The following is a 16618-nucleotide window of genomic DNA, read 5'->3' as shown; positions in this document are numbered from 1 at the left end:
TTTGGAAGGTATGTTCTGAAGTGCCCAGAAGTAAAGTTTAATGATGTCTAAATTTTATTTTATTTTCGTTTTCTTTTTTGGTGTCAGGGATTGAATTCAGGACCTTGTGCTTACAAGGCAGATGTCAGCACCTCTGAGCTAAATTCCCAGCCCTCTAAATTTTATCTTTAAATAGTTGTTTTAAGTTGGTATATGGGGAGTGACAGAGACACAGAGACAGAGGCAGAGAAAAACATGGCAAAGTGTTAACAATTGGGAAATCTAAGTAAAATAAAATCAAGGGTATGTAACTGTTCATTGTGCTATTATGTAAACTTTTTCACAGTTTCAAGCTTTTCACAATAAAAAGATAGGGAAAGTGAGGACTGCCTAAAATCTTAAGTAGCGATAAACTAGCAAACAATATGAAAACACACTATCTAGATCATCTTAGTTTTTCTTTTTTAATTTAAAAAACCTGTACTCAGCAGGATGTGGTGGAGCACGCCTGTAATCCCAGCACTTGGGAGGCTGAGGCAGCAGGATCACTGTGAGTTTGAGACCAGCCTGGGCTACATAGTGAGTTCCAGGTCAGTCTCAACTACATAGTGAGACCCTATCTCAAAAAAACAAAAAAATTAAAAACCTGTACTCTACATAGAAGCTAGACTGCTACCTGCAAAGGATTGACTACTGGAAGCCAGATTAAATTATTGAGGACAACTTGTTCCTAGAACACTGAAATGAGAACAAGGAAAATAATATGCTCAGGGGATAAATTATGTAGGTCATTTTGAATCTGCTGTTGTGTCGAACTTAAGTAATCTCTTACACATAGATGGCGTATTGGCTACTATTTTCTATATTGAAATTTTATTACAAAATTATAAAGCAGAGCTTCTGCAACACTAACCCTGCAAGGTGTGAAACAAAATTCTCATTTTTAAAAATTTCTCTGAATTAAAATGTTTATTGCTTTAAAAGATACCTCTTCCTTTTCCATTTATTAGTAAGCCCATATTTGCTAAACTTTTTGTTAAAGACTGTTTTATATCGGCACAAAAAAAAGAATTAAACAAAGAACATAGCATTTATGGTAGCATTCTGAACTGACAGAATTTATTGTTCTAATTCTTCACCATAATCACTTCCTCTCTGTTATCCATAAAATAATTGTTTTGGGGCAGGGAATTTAGCTCAGCAGTTCGGTGGCCTGCCTTGCAAGTGCGAGGACCCGAGTTCAATCGCCGGTACCAAAAAAAAAAATTGTTTTGATTGATATTTGAGCTGCTTTAGAAATACAAATCACATTTACCTTCCTTTCTTTTTCTAACCTTCGTGGTCATTCCCACTGACCACCAGAGTATGTAAGACAGTATTCCACACTGAAAGCACTGGAAGGGACTCACTAGAGTCGGATTTAATCAGCGGGGAGCCCATCGAGGTAGTGTTAGGTCCTCAGCAAGATGCCTAAATTAATCACTTCGCTGTGGGAATTTTCATAACCCTTAAGACGGGCGCTCCAGAGAAAAGGACATTTTAAACATTAATCAGCACAGACTTGAGAGCAGCAGATCAAGTGTGGACACTGACACATGGGGGAAACAGATTTGTTGTAGACTCTTTTAACACACAACTCTAAAATCCACACAAAAGATCAATTATACCTCTCTATATAAATTTAATAGCACAGAATTAAAGTGAGAACATTTTTCTGAAAAATAAGAGACAAAATGTATTGTAAGCTGTTCTGGCAGTGCTTTTGGCACTAACTGTGCAAATTTGAGTTGTTTACCATGTGCACCTAAGTTTCTAATCTGTAAAATGTGTAGCATTTTCATTTTGTTATTGTAAAGAATAAATTAACAAATGTATGTAAAGTGATTGGTACAGAACCAACCCTCACAAAATGCTAGTTTTACCCAAACTACTTCTTTCAATGACTCATCAACAGTACATCTTTCATACAAAAATAGATTCTTAATCATTTTGATGAATAATTTGCAAATAACTTCTGTAGTTAAACTTAAGTATGATTATAAGCATCCTGGCTGTGTTAGTGACTTTTCTCTCCTTGCTGAGACAAAACACCCGACACCCAAAGTTGGAGGGAAGGGGTTTATGTGGCTGACAGTTCGCAGAGGTTTCAGCCCATAATCGGCCAACTCCAAGGCAGGGGTGGCAAACAGGCCTCGCAGGGCCGGAACAACACAGCGCACACAGGCAGCAAAGGGAACAAGGGGAGCATCAGTCCATGGTGGTGAAAGACATAAAAGCACAAAAGAGAGCTTCACAGAGCTTCCCGCCCCTTTTATCTCATCCAGGCTCCTTAGCTGGGCAGCACTCACACCCTTAACCAGAGATGTCCTGGAGCCCAGCGCTGACCATGAATCACTCCACGTACTCTAGGTCCAGCCTGTGACCACACGAGGCTTCGGGGGACATTAGACCCAAACCATAATGCTGCCTATAACTATTTTTAATCAAGAAATGTGAAAAGCTTCTATTGGGTTCATCTTTAGGGCACACAATTCTGACTCTGCTAAATTTTTTTTTTTTTCTAAGAAAGTGTTTTTCAAATAGACTGTGTATTATTAACACAAAGTTCGCATAGATCTGGCGCAGCCTACAACTCATTAGAATTCTAGAAACCTGTACTGTTCCCTAGAGAGACGGCCGATTAGAAAGGTTAAACGGAAACAGGAGCAAGAAGAGGACGCCCTGGAGAGCCTTGTGGGAAACACAGCGGTGCCACCTCGGGCCCTCAGACCGGGGCTCTTCCCCCACCACGTCACAGCAAAGGCTCTCAGAGGCACCCGTGTTTCTGCCTGCATCGCGTTATCAAAGCCTCAAATCCTTGGGCCCACAGCTTCCTTAAATCCTACAGCCAACGGTTCTCAAGCTACATTCGACCCCGTTCCTCAGAAGGAGACTCCCCAACTGCTGCCAGGGCACCCCAGTCCTCAGGTTGTCTCATCACCTCTCAGCTCTGGGTGTGGTGCTTGGGGTGGAGTTCAATCTTGACTGGCCTCGGGCATGCTCCGGAGATGGGGAGCATCACCCCATCTGGGGTGACTGTGAGGGCCTGGAGGGGTGACTGCAGGCACCAGATCTGTCCACACCCTGTCTGGCACTGTCCCCTGCTCTGCTTCCTGGTCACCCAGAACTAAGCAGCTTTGCTTCAGCAGCCCCTTCTCCCACGTCTGTGTCTCGGAGCAGCCAGCTGATGATGGCTGAAACCATGAGCAACTGGAACCAGACACTTTCCAGCCAGTCTCCTCCCTGCTGGGACACAGTGCTCAACACCAGGACTCAAAGGACACAAAACAGTGCACAGAACAACCACTCTGTAAACTGATGTGTTACCGGTGGCCTGGAGACTTCCGTCCACTCCTCATCTTTCTACTTCCCATAGGACCACCAGTCTCTTAACTGTACAATTTACGATCATTTTTAGATGGTGGAGCTAAAAATAAATCCAATTTGGAGACAGGCAAGCAATGCGAAACAAAAAGAATGAAATTCATAACACGCCTTTTAATGCTGTTTGTCTCTCCTCCTGCGGAATACAGGAGCTCTCATATCTGGAATGTGTGCTCACAAATAAACAAGACAAATAGGTTTGCAGTTTTAACTGCCTCGCTGCAATCATCCTCAGAGGTACACATGAAGGATAAAGGGTGGCAATGCTTTGAAGTGTGTGTGTCCCTAAAGAAGTAGACACTGTTGTATGAGTTTCCAAATCCTCTAAAGACACAAGCATGGACAAATAAAAGCAGCAAATTTGCCAACTTAAATTGCTGTTTTCCTTCCAATAGCATTGAGCAGCTCACTTTTCCTTGGCTCTGTAGGGTATCAGGTTCCTTTAAAGCAGATTCTGCCCAGGCTGACAAATCCAGGTACATGGCTCCCCTCAGTGGCCATGGAGAATCTTCACACAATTGGGGGACAGGCTGGGGGTGTCTGGAATTATCTGCAGCCGAAGCTCATTGTCCTGTCATTTTCACCACCTGGTAACAGCTGGTGTGTATGTAAAGATGAGAAGAAAAAAAGGATAGAGGTCAAATCCGGGAGGACTTTCCTTGTATAGAAATTCAATTTCAAGTTTTTAAAAAAAGTTCCAAGATAAGGTTTCCAAGAACTTCTGAAGTTAAAGGAACATGGCTAAGACTTCAGGGAGAAGAGACAACCACAGCCCAGAGAGGGGAGGCATCAGTCCACACAGCGCTGCCTTCGGAGCCCAGGCTGGAGGGAGGGGCAAACCCTGGAGCACCGGGGAAAAGGCTTGCACCAGACATTCCCAACCTGACAGGTCATTTGAAATGGAAACTGACATAGTGAAAAATGGGAGTGTGCACAATATTTTCCAGCTGAGAGTCTTCAACGTGAGCCACTCCCAGAGGCTCCAGGCAGGCACTCGGAGTGTCCCAGCACCAGGATCCTGGGCCGAGGCCCAAGTCTCAGCCCATACAGGCTCAACAATGCCTGGCCTCTCGTGAGAATTCACCCTTCCTCGCAGCATATTAAATTCAAAGCATACCTTCTGAGAAAGAAAAGTGCTTTGGAACAAAGATGAGAAGATGTATCTGCCTTCCAAATTTATGCGTCTGCATTTACCAGGACTAGTCAGACCCCAGCCCTGTGCACAGCGATTTACAAATATTGTAACCATACCATGATCTCTTACATGCCTCCCTCTCACCTTTGTTCCTTTTCTTTTCTTTTTTTTTTTTTTGAACTTTTTATTTTTTTTCTTCAAAAATACAAATAGGTGTATTTTGATCAACACAACCTAGGTGCACTAGAAAAAAGAAATAAATTAGTGCACCTCTGGTTTTCTTCTGAGTTCCTTCTTCCTGTGTTCTATTTTCTTTCCTGGGACTAGGCATTAAATCCTGGGCATTTGTCCTGACCCACATTCTCAGCCATTTTTTAATTTTTGACATAAGGTATGGAAATTTGCTAAATTACTCAGACTGGGCTCGAATTTTCAATCTCCTGCCTCAGCCCTCAGAATGCTGGGATACAGGTGTACACCACCTCACCTGGCTTTTCCCGTGTTGTTCACCTTTAGCTGCCCTCTTTTCCCTAGCAGAAGTCCCTCCCCCGAGGCTCTCACCTACCTCCAGACTCCCCTCCTTTCTAGGTTAAGAGCATGACTGTCTCTCTTGACTTTCCTTTCCCTTAATCTTCTCCTAATGAACTTTCCTCCGCCTCCTCATAGTGCTAATATGTTAAGCAGAGTCTGTTAAAGGATAAGTCACCAAAGGTGCTCTACTGCAAAGCGGAATGGAGTTATGGGGCTCAGAGCCCCAGAGAGTCTCAAAACACAATGAGCAGTCTTTCAGCTCACAGTTGTTAAGCGGCCTCTGAATTTTTCAACTACCGAAATTGAGGCTTAGAGCCAGTAAGTACCTTGCCCATCTACAATTACCTGGAATTTGGAGCTTTTGGAGGCAGAGTATTTACTGTCATTAACACTATCTCTCGCAGATAACAACATAGAAAAACTTGTGAGGTCCGAGTTGGGATTTGGTGCCCACTGTGCATTGCAACTTAAACAAAAACCCACCTGACAACACTTATGTTCAAATCCCAGCATTAGAAACAATCCACTTTTTAATTATAACTGTTTCATCTTTTACATTCTTCCTTCTTATTTTCTTCACCTCAATATGAATAATTAGCCCCTTTTTGATAAATGCCTCTTCCTTGGTTATTGTGTAGGAACACAAATATGTTCTCATTTCAGGGAGTATTGTTTTCACCTGCCAACTGTCATTAAAAATTGCGTGTGCAGAAAGCGAGCTTTCCTCATAGTCGTTAATGTTTTGTTTTGCCAGGGAAGGTTAATTGCAGTCCTGCACCCACAGCTTCCTCACTGCTGCCACCCTAACCATGGGGTTGCAAGGCTGGGAAAGGTTTATCAAAGGTCTGGGATCCAAAACACTGCAACAATAAATACCAATTAGACCTGGACCCTGCTGCTTCACATGGGAGGGGGCAAAGCCCACTTCCAACTTGAGCCAGCTGGACTCTCCTGAGCAATGAAAACACGGGCATAAGTCCTGTTTCCAAGATCACTCTGGGATGGCAAGCTCTCCTTCCTGGCTGAGGTGATGCACCAGAGTAAAACATCATGTGCAGCCACGAATTAACTAATTAGCAATGTGAAGGCTATATTCATCCGTTACTAAGATTTGTTTTGTTGTGGGCTAAGAACTTTAGAAATCGAGATTGCACCTTGATCATAGGACAAAGAGCATCCACAGCAAAGTCAAAACTGCCTGAGTTTTCCACTTTGGACAGAAATATGAAGTCTGTCTCTCTCATCTGTCTTGTAAGGCTCCTTTCTTTGAAACCATTGACTTTCTAAAAATATACAGATGCAGTGATCTAAAACCATAAAGATGTACACTAGTCTATCAAATTGGGAAGACTGGATTCTTTTTAAAACATTCTGCTAATGAAGTAAATACGTAACTGCTGGTAATTTAGTTCAGTTACTGAAACAGCCACACAAACAGCAACTAAGAGGACAGTACAGTGAATGACACAAATGCTAGCTACAGTGACCTCTAGTGCTCTGATTGTTAAATACCCAACCACTACAAAAGCAGAAACCTTTCCCCTTCCTAGTGGTTAACAAACACCCAATCAAGTTGTACTTTCTAAGTGAAAGGAACCTCACCGGCAAAGTAGCACCCCAGGATACTGTACTACAGCGATGAATCAAAGCGCGTGTCATTATTACCACACAACCACTCCACTGAAACCTGTTTTCATTTCTGTCCTCAATTTTCCAATAACTGTGTGTATGAGTGTGTGTTAATGTAGCCATCATTGCGTATTCCGTGATATGGAGTTAGCTAATCATTTTTTCATGATTACATAAAAAGATCTTATTTTCTCGACTTTGCCCTTGGGCCTCATGCATTCTAATCAGAGACATCCCTTGACCTTAGACCCGTCCCCCACAGTGAGTCCCACCGTCCCGAGTCGTTCCTTCCTCAACAGTCGGCTCACCGAAAGCAGCTCAGAGGAGCCTTCCAAGCCAGGCAAGGCGGGAAACAGCAGAAAACCGAGTGAAATGTGCTCTTTCCCAAGCTGAGTCTGGTCTGGAAAACAGGAATGGCTTAATCAAGAGGTGCACTATGAACAATAACCAAAGCTCTTATTTTCTATACATATATTTTTTTCATTAGAACAAATCCATTCCAATCATGTCCTACAAATTGGTAAGGAAAGACTTACACTATGGAAATAGATGGTTTCCGTTTCTATTATCTTATCCTCCACAAAGAAACAGCAACTAGCAATAAACACTTGCAGGATGCCTTCACTTTTGTCTTTCGTTTTCTCTGATCCTGTCCTATCCTTCATCCATCTTCTAAAATACCTGGCCCGGGGACCATAGGACACAGTGGGTAAGTCTTTGCCCCGGGCTGTTACTGACCAAGGAAGGTTGCTACAGAGCCTTCGTAGGAGAATGCCAAAAACATTAGCTCTGTGTCATGAAATAGGGCATCTTCGTTTTGTCTGTTACATTTCTGCTACTGTTACTGGTGGACACTAACGGGAAATAAAAATTAGAAATCTTGACTCCTAAACTGAAAGTAAGAGTGCTTGTTACACATAACAGCTTAAAACCAGGTCTCTTGTATAGCCTTCCAGTCAATGAGTAATTTTTGAATTTTATTATTAAGGCTTATGGGAATTAAAGAGAGAGATGGAGAATAAACTTGTGTATGGGCAGATGGCAGAGCTTTTGAAGTGTGCATGCACCGACAGGGAATTCAGTACTCTGGTGAAGGGACACAGAAGCTGAGACAGTTGCAAAGGAAGTAAACGTCAGAAGCTGCAGAAAGATTGGGAGTCTTCTGCCCTGCTTTTAGGCTGAGAAAGAAATAGCAAAGTAATACAAGAGCTAAGCCAAGAATGGGGGCTCATTTAGAAAAGTTCAGTTATTTGTGACTCTCAGGAGGTCGATCACACAGTATACAACCATGACAAACAGCACTGAACCGCGATGTTACCCACGACTCCAAGCACGATACTATCGGCCAAGACTGTTCTGCACCCTCAGCGACTAGACAGGAAGACAGGCATTTGAGCATTGCAACTCTGAGGTCTGTGGAAAGAGGCTACTCCTGTATTACCTATTAACTTGACGCTTCTTATATCCAACTACTTTTTAATAAACCTTAACAAGAATTCAAGAAATAGGTTTTAAATTTTTTCAGGACTTACTCTCAAAAATGCAGAAAAATATGTACCAAAGAGATACTTCTGAGCTCAGAGATTTTGTTTTTATACAATTTTATCTTTTTTTTCCAAAAGGCAAGCAACATTTAAGATATTTTAAGCTAACTTTAAATCATTTATATAAGTTCAGTTTCCATTTATTTTATAGTTAGCCTCTTCAGTAAATATTCTAAAATATAATCAATATGCTAAATTCTTATAAACATTTTTATCAAATTAAAAAGTGTTTTAGATATTTTACAATAGTTTCACTTTTATAATCAGACTCAGATAATATTACTTAAGATTATGAATGGTCTGCTTTGTCTACTTCATTAATCTTTTTTCTATTCAAAGGAACAGTAAGAGAATGCATTAGTTATTGTATGGACATACAGTATCCAGCCTGACATATTCTAATTATCTCTTAGCTGTCTCTGAAATGTAATATTATAATGAGACTAAAGATATCCTCTTCCCAGACATGAGGATACAATGAATAACACTGTGCATACAGTGAGTACAATGAGTAACATTTGATTCCATTTTCCAAGGGCAACATGCCTGGGTCACATCAGGGCTGAATTTACTGTACATTTTCATGTGATGTCTTTTGGGAACAGCGCCGAATCTCCACAGCTCCTTAGTTAGGATTTTTTTGTTGTTGTTGGTTTTTCTCTTTCACAACTACATGTTTTGATTTTTAAATTGACCTTAGTGAGTTATAATTTACATATAATAAATATGCTCATTTAAAAGATATACTTTGATGAATTTTCATAAATGGATATATATTCTTGTAGCCCCTTTCAGAGTCAATATGTGGACACCGGTATTTTCCCCAGAAAGTTCTCTGCTGCCTTTTGTAGTCAGTCCCCTATAGGTTACCCCTCGTCACCATCCAGCTCCTTGACCTCTCGATTAGCCTATTCTGTGATTTCGTATAAATGGAGTCATGTGGTACATGATGTTCTGTGTTTGGTCTCTTTTGCTCAGGATGCTTTTGAGATCCATTGATATGGTCACTTGCTCATTTTTACGGGTGAGTGAGATTCTACTGAATGGATGGATATACCACAATGTGTGTACCCATTCTCCTGTTAACGATATCTGGGCTGCTTCTAGTTTTCAGTTATTATGAACAAAGCTCCTATGAAGATTCTTGTACAATTGTGTGCTCATGTTTTCCTTTTGCTTAGGTAAATGGGTGGGAGTGAAATTATGGGTCCTGTAGTGTATATTTAACTTTATGTGAAATGTTCAAAATCTTGCCAGATGTTTATGTCATGCTATTCTTGCTCCAAAAGTGTTATTTGCTTTTCATCCTTTTCAACACTTGGTATTGTGCTTCTTTTTATTTAGCCATTCTAGTCCTCAGTATATGAGGTACAATCAAAAAATACAGTGACTGTTAAAATTACTTGTAAAAATTTTATTATAGTTAAAGACACATTGCCAATCCCCCTCAAAAGACTCCCTCTTTTTCAATGCACTTATTTTTCTTTGTTCTTGGCACTTTCTGAAGCAGTTCTAGAAGCCTTCTTAAGTGTCTGCAATTGTGCTGTTGTGGCTGCCTGAACGGATTCAGTGACTGATTACCTGTCTCGGTCATTCTGACTTTGGGAAAGAGCTGGCATTGCCATAGCCTCGTTGTGGTGAATGTGGTGGATGAAGACACCGGGATCTTTTCTGGAGCCTGCTTTTCGGTGGGCCAACATGCAGCAGCAGCATTCACTGTACTTTTTATTTATTGCACTTCGTAAAGACGTGAAAGACGGCTTCCAGAGCTGCTGCAGGAAGTGGCAGGAATGATAGAAAGTGTGAAGGGGAGTATTTGAGAAAGATGAATGGCAATGTGCTTTCTACTGTAATGATTTTTTAATTTAAAAATTCACAGTATATTTTGTGCATTTTGACCACACCTCATACAGTGGTATCTTGAGGTCTGAATTTTGTGTTTTGTGATGACTAGTGATGTTGGGCATTTCGTGTGTTTATTGGACATCCAAATATCTTCTCTTTTGAAATATGCTTAAATCTTTTAGCAGACTTTTAAATTTTAAAAGTTTTGAAGTTACCTGATTCCTTCTGAATAGCTGAAACAAGACCTGTGAAAGCAGCTCCTTGGGCGGTGTGATTCCAGAGAAAGAAGCTACCAAGTGAAATTTAACTGAAACACCCAGGGTGACTGAACGTCATGGGGCAGAGAGCCGATGAGCAAAAAAGACAGAGAGGCTGGATCCAAAGAGAGGCTTAGGCAGAAAAACCCTGGTCACAGAGAATCCATGAGAAGACAGCATGAACGGTGCATGTAGAGTATTCTTTTATGTGACATTAAGTGCTTTTTATGAAATTGGGCATGGAAACTTAAAGAGTCGAAGAAAATTGGGAAAATAGGAAAATGCCATCCTTGTAACCTTCTCTGTTGTCCCTGTTTTGAGTTTAGTGCTTTAATAATACACCAAGATGTCACTGAGTTCTTTCCCTGATAAAGCTGGCTGTAGATAATGGAAAAGAAATGAGGCTCAGGAGACATGGCCTTTATTCTTTATTGTATTTGTGATTAAAACCTTATAATCTTGCCAAAACACTTCATCTTTCTGCATCTCAATAACCCTGGAACAACTGTATATAGACATTAGGAGTTGTATAAGCTGTACCATTAATCTTATGTGCAATTTAGAGCAAAGAAACAACACAACAACTTGTGTTGATACCGCGAGCCCCAGAAATCCTCACAGCAACTTGCATACTAAAGGTTGTTCGTAGTCCTGCTAGATGCATTATTTAGTCACAAACTTTACCCAAGATGTACTCTTTATAAAAATTTAATAACATGTGAAACAAAAGTTCCAGTGATCAGGAAATCCATCTGAACGTGCTTGCTTCCAAGATACCTAACGCTTGACCACAAAGACTAGAGTACCTGATACTTTACTCCTTTTCTTTCTTTCTAATCTTTGAATACAACTGCTGTTAGCTTTACCCAGTCCAAAGAATCACAATGACTGCAGGAAGCTGGAGCAGGTATCCTTACAGGCCTCCTTCCTACAGTGGCTTTTGGGGAGTACACAAGCACTTATCTCTCGAACTGTCAAGAATGGGTTATTGTGGGACCTCTGTATCAGCCAGAGCACAGAGAGCGTCCTCTGCTGACCGCAGCCACAAACAAGACTTCCCTTAGCTTTCTGTAGGTCCTCGTTCTCTTTGGACCAACAGATCAGTACAATTGGCTGGCAGGAGAGGAAGGAGAGAGCAAGACCGCTACAATGTATCGCCGCTGATGCTTTTATTGATATTATACCTATAGGGAATGTTTATTGTACCAGAAATGCCTTTTATAAGAGATTAAGGAGAAAGAGAAACCCCACATTATCATCAATTTTATATATAAAGCAGACAATTGAAAACTGATGTCATAAAGCTTAAGCCTAAAGATTCACTGTGTTGTGTGACAAAATAATGAACTGAAATGAAAATGGACAAGATGCAGTGATAACACCATAGGTCTGAAGAAAAATTAAATAGCATGAAGAAAGTAATATTTGCTATAGATGAGCCTTTAAATCTAATCAACTTCACCCTTTAGAAAAAAAAAGAAAAAGCTAACCCTATGTAGGCAATGTAAAGAAACCGAAAGCTGAACAAAAATGAAGATATTGAGGCTATTATGAGTCATAAGTGTAAATTACCTTTGAAGCCTCCGCATAAACTCCACAAACTAACAAAAGTCATGGAGTAGCAGGAAGCTCAGAGCCGATGCAGATGCGGCCGAGTGGGAGAGAAGGGGCCCTGCTGGTGGGAATTTTGTCCAGCCGAGGAGACACAGTGGCAGTACCCCAGAGTCCAGTATTTTCCAACTACTCCATATGTGGGCAAATACGAAGACGCTCATCGCAATGTTCCTGGTGGGGTGGAAGCACAACATCCTGGGACGTCTTTCCGTCTTTCTTTCCGTCTTTCCGTCTTTCCTGGGGCTGCAGCACTACACATGCATCATGGGGAGCTTGACAGAGTGTTACTCAGCAGTTCAAAGGAACAGGCCACGTCCAGTGCCAGAAAAGAACAACTACAGCACTGTACCCCTCACATGAATTAGATGGTATGTTCAGAAGGACACACATTAAAAAGTCATTAAAATGATTTCCCAGAAAAGAAAGAATGGTAAACTGGAAATGAAAATACGAAGAAATGAATTTAAAGAGAGAGAGTTACCTTGTACGGGAGGACGAAAAACTCAAGACCAAAATGAAAAATCAAAGAGAGAAACTGAGAAAAGAAGAAAGGAAGAAAGAAAGGTGGGGGTAGAAAGAGTTGCACCTTTCAGGAAGGACCACGATAAAATACTGTTTTCTTGTTACCTTTGTACTGCTTGGTGTGAAGGTAATGCACTTTTAGACTGTAAGTGAAGGAGAAATATCTTTTGTAGAGAGCTGTTGTAGAAGTATGAAGACGGTGAAAGGAAAGGGTTTGGTCTGTGTTCCTCGTAGGACTTATCTTGCTGTACTCATAGCACCTAACAGCCCAGTAAGCAGCCTTTAAAATAAGTCAGACTCTGTGTTCTATGTGAACAACCAGACTCACAAAGGGTAGCACCCCAAAATCCTTATGATATCCCAGTTCTCTGGGTACATCATTAGAAATATATTTTGACAACAATAGAACCTTATTTTTACCTGTTTCTTTTGAAAAGTAGGGAACATTCTCTTGAACCTTTCAAGACAAATAATGATTGGACTTTACTTAAGGAATATTCCATTGAACTTAAGCTTGAGCTGGTTGTCTAACAAAGGAAGATTACAAATAGCATCCCAAGCCTTTCATTTCAGGGGCTATTAACAATGCTGCAGTGGAAATGGGATTCTGTGATCAACGTTTGCTAAGCCGTGAGTTAAACATGTTTTGCAAACTACACATCAGAGCCCACATTATGCTACTGCACACGTGTGTAGATCACTATTGCCCCATCTTATCTGACTATGAACTCTTTACCGCAGAGCCTGTTGAGAAACTACTGCTCCTTCACACACATTTCAAGAAATTCTTCTCTAGGCCAGGTGATCCCCGCCAAATCACCTGGTGATATCTCCAGATGTAGACAGAGGTACAGAGGCCTGTGTTTCTAAAAGAATTTAGCTCTAAATTTGGATTTAGATCTAAAAAGCATAGCACCCTCAAAATTGACAGACTCAGAGTTTCCAGTAGTGATGGGGAAATTATGGGAAACCCAGAAATTTGGGTTTCTAGTAAACAATCTAGGTAACGGTGTTAATTTAACAAACTTGCACAAATTCTTAGCTTTATAGAGTATTCCAAAGATATTTGTATAGTTTCCAACTTTAATAAAGTCCAGAAGTCTGATTCTACACTAATAAAATATTTAAAAGGTTAATTAAATTTTAAAAATACTGATGTATTTCTGAAGCACAGCCAGCCCAAACGAGAGACCATGTGAGTGTCAACCAGGAAGGCCATAAAGGTGGTCCACTGGCTCCCTTTGGGACTCAACTCTCACAGCCTTCCCTGGAGCTGGGCACGTAGATGCAGGGTTTAGCGTAATCTTATTGGGTTTCGATCTTCTTTTGGTGTGATTTCTTTATAGTCTTCTATTCCTCACTTTTGGAAAGGGAATATTTTACCCAGTGATATTGCATATTGGAAGTGTTTAAGGTTTTTCATTATTATTATTTTTACTATGGCTCACAGCTAAGCGTTTGCCTTGAGTCTCAGAGGAGACTTTGGACTTGGAATTTTCAGCAATTCTGGAACTGTTAAGATTTTGAAGATTCTTGGAGGTGGATTTAATGCATTTTGTGTAATGAAATAAACATGAGCCCTTTGGAAGTGAGGACAGAGTGTTACAGTTTAGATCTGAAATGTCCCCGTCTCATGTTTGCAAGGCCATTGCATCACGGAGGGCACTAGACTCATCTGTAGATTTAGCCACCAGTGAGTTAGTAGCTGAATGTGCTGCTGAGAGGTAGGGCCTGGTTGGAAGTGGGTCACTGGGGCCATGCATGACCTGGAGGAGTGTATCCTTGTCCCTGGCTTCCTTCTCTCTCTGCTTCCTGACTCCTCCCTGTGCCTTTCTGCCGTTCTTGCCATGAAGCCAACCAATCATGGACAGAATCCTCTAAAAATCATGAGTCAAGAATAAACTTTCCCTCCTTTAAATTGTAGATATTCGGTATTTTATCCCAGTGACAGGAAATCTGACCAACACAAAAGGCTTAAATTGTTTTGTAAACTATCAAATATTCACAATTGCTATAATTACAATATGCAATATAGTTCTAAGGAAATTGGTAATCTGAACTGACTGATTGTAATAACGTCAACAAGGTATTCAGTTAACAAAAACAACTAGTCATTGTAGGTAAGTGGGAAGTTACAATTTTAATTTAACTAAATTTCCAGGGAGAAATTTAGAGACATTTAGATAAAATTTCAAATAAGGATAACATAGAACAATTTTATTCTAAGTAACTAAACTTTAAAATCCTGTTTTTGTAAGATTTTAGCATTTATACTTTAGCTGATATTAAATTAAACTTTAAATTCAATATTACCCTACATGTTGAGATATTGTATGAGTCGAATTAATAAAACTCATAAGTAAATGCCAGTATAAAAACACAATTTAAAGCTACTTAATATTTATCCCTCCAGAGAGACAGTCCTTGTTTAGCATATGTTTACCAAGTATCAAGACTATGGGTGGTACTATTTGAGATAAAGCAGGTTAACTAATAGCAGAAATGTCCATATTCTTGTACTGTTCGACCTGGAGAGGTCAGATGATAGACAAATAATTGAAACATATTGTCTCTATCAATGAGGATGAGTAACATGGAGTAAAGTAAAGCAGGAAAGAGGGATACAAAGTTCTTAGGGAGAGGAGGAGGGCCTTGCTACGTGACGTAAGGTGATTCCTTGAAAAAGTGACATTTGAAAAACAGGATCAAGGAAGAGCCAACTGTTACTACCCTGTTGTCTAAAAGGACAATCCCAGGGCAAATGCAAGGATAAATGGCCTTAGGGAAAGATCCTGGCATGCTGAGGTGTCAGCACTGTGGACTGCCGCGGAGCAGAAGAGCATTCTGAGAGGGGCGACTGTCACAATACACGATGGCGGCCATACAGACCAGGTGGTAATGGTTCCGGAATTGGAGGTGGCCCAACAGCGTATAGGGTGGACTGGGTTTGGGCTATAAAAGAGACTGACCATTATTTACTGAAAAGATGGAGTTGTCCTTTACTGAAACAGGAAGGACAGCTAGAAGATTAGGCATGGATGAGTAGAATTGCAAATCCAAGAGTTCAGTTTCCACACTGCTCTGTGGAGGGGCAGCTTGACGAGCAGGCAACACCTGCAGGAAGTGATCTGGAGAGCAAAGGAGAGACCACTGCACAGTCTGTCTGTCTTCACCCGGTCCAGATGGCGAAGGCAGGGAGAGAGCAGATGTGTCCTCATCCACAGGCCCAGCCAGAGCTCCCTTGTTCCCTTTCTGGGACTTGCTGTGTGAATTTCTATTTCTAGCATCAGTCCCCATAGCTGGGAGACAATGTGCCGATGATTGCCTTCGATCGATGTGGGCCACAGCCTCTATCTTGCAGGCAAGGCAAGACCTCAGCAACTATGAGAGAAGTCTTCCCAAGAGCAGGAGAGGAAGGCAGCAGATGGAGAGATGTTTGACAAACATGTTCTTCAAAGGACATTGAGCTGAACAGCACTTGGGCAAATTAATCCATTTTGGGCCACATCAGTGTAAGTAGTGTGTCATGGAGTAAGTAGTGTCCCCTGGTTGCAGATTCAAAAGCTGAAGCTCTGACCTCTGCTGTGATGGAGGCTGTGGGCAGGGAATAGGGTTTCAGTGCAGCCGTGGGCTCCCTCTGACTCCATGTGAGCGTGTGGCCAAGCAGAAAGCCAACAGCAACCCAAGGAAAGTCCTCATAAGAAACAAATCTGCTGGCACCTTCATTTAGGATTTCCTGCCTTCAGGACTATAAGAAATAGATGTCCTTCTTTTAAAAACATCTTATGTGGTGGACACAGGTGTAACAGAAGGCCTTGGCTGGATTGGGTCTTAGCAGCTGCACTCGCAGGTAGAGGCTTTGCCTGCCAGAGTCCTTAGTTGTAAAGGCAAAGTCGGTCCTCCCCGTCAGAGCTGTTGAGACGAAATGACTGATTCATTCACCATGAGTAAATATGTCTGAGTTTCAGCTGCTTAGGAGCTGCTAAACCCTTGTACAAGGAGAAAGTATAAGACCACTCAGGACTGACTCCACTTGCTTCTGCATGTTTGAGTGGACACCAGACCCAAGATACACGAACTGAAGCAACGCATGAAGAGGAAGCCATTGGCACCTATTTGGCACTGAAAGAATATCTATT

Source organism: Fukomys damarensis, unplaced genomic scaffold, assembly GCF_012274545.1.
Source record: "Fukomys damarensis isolate Sample0158 unplaced genomic scaffold, DMR_v1.0_HiC HiC_scaffold_25, whole genome shotgun sequence".
In the NCBI taxonomy this organism is placed as follows: domain Eukaryota; kingdom Metazoa; phylum Chordata; class Mammalia; order Rodentia; family Bathyergidae; genus Fukomys; species Fukomys damarensis.
The sequence above is the reverse complement of the archived record's forward strand: the minus strand, read 5'-3'. Positions refer to the sequence as shown.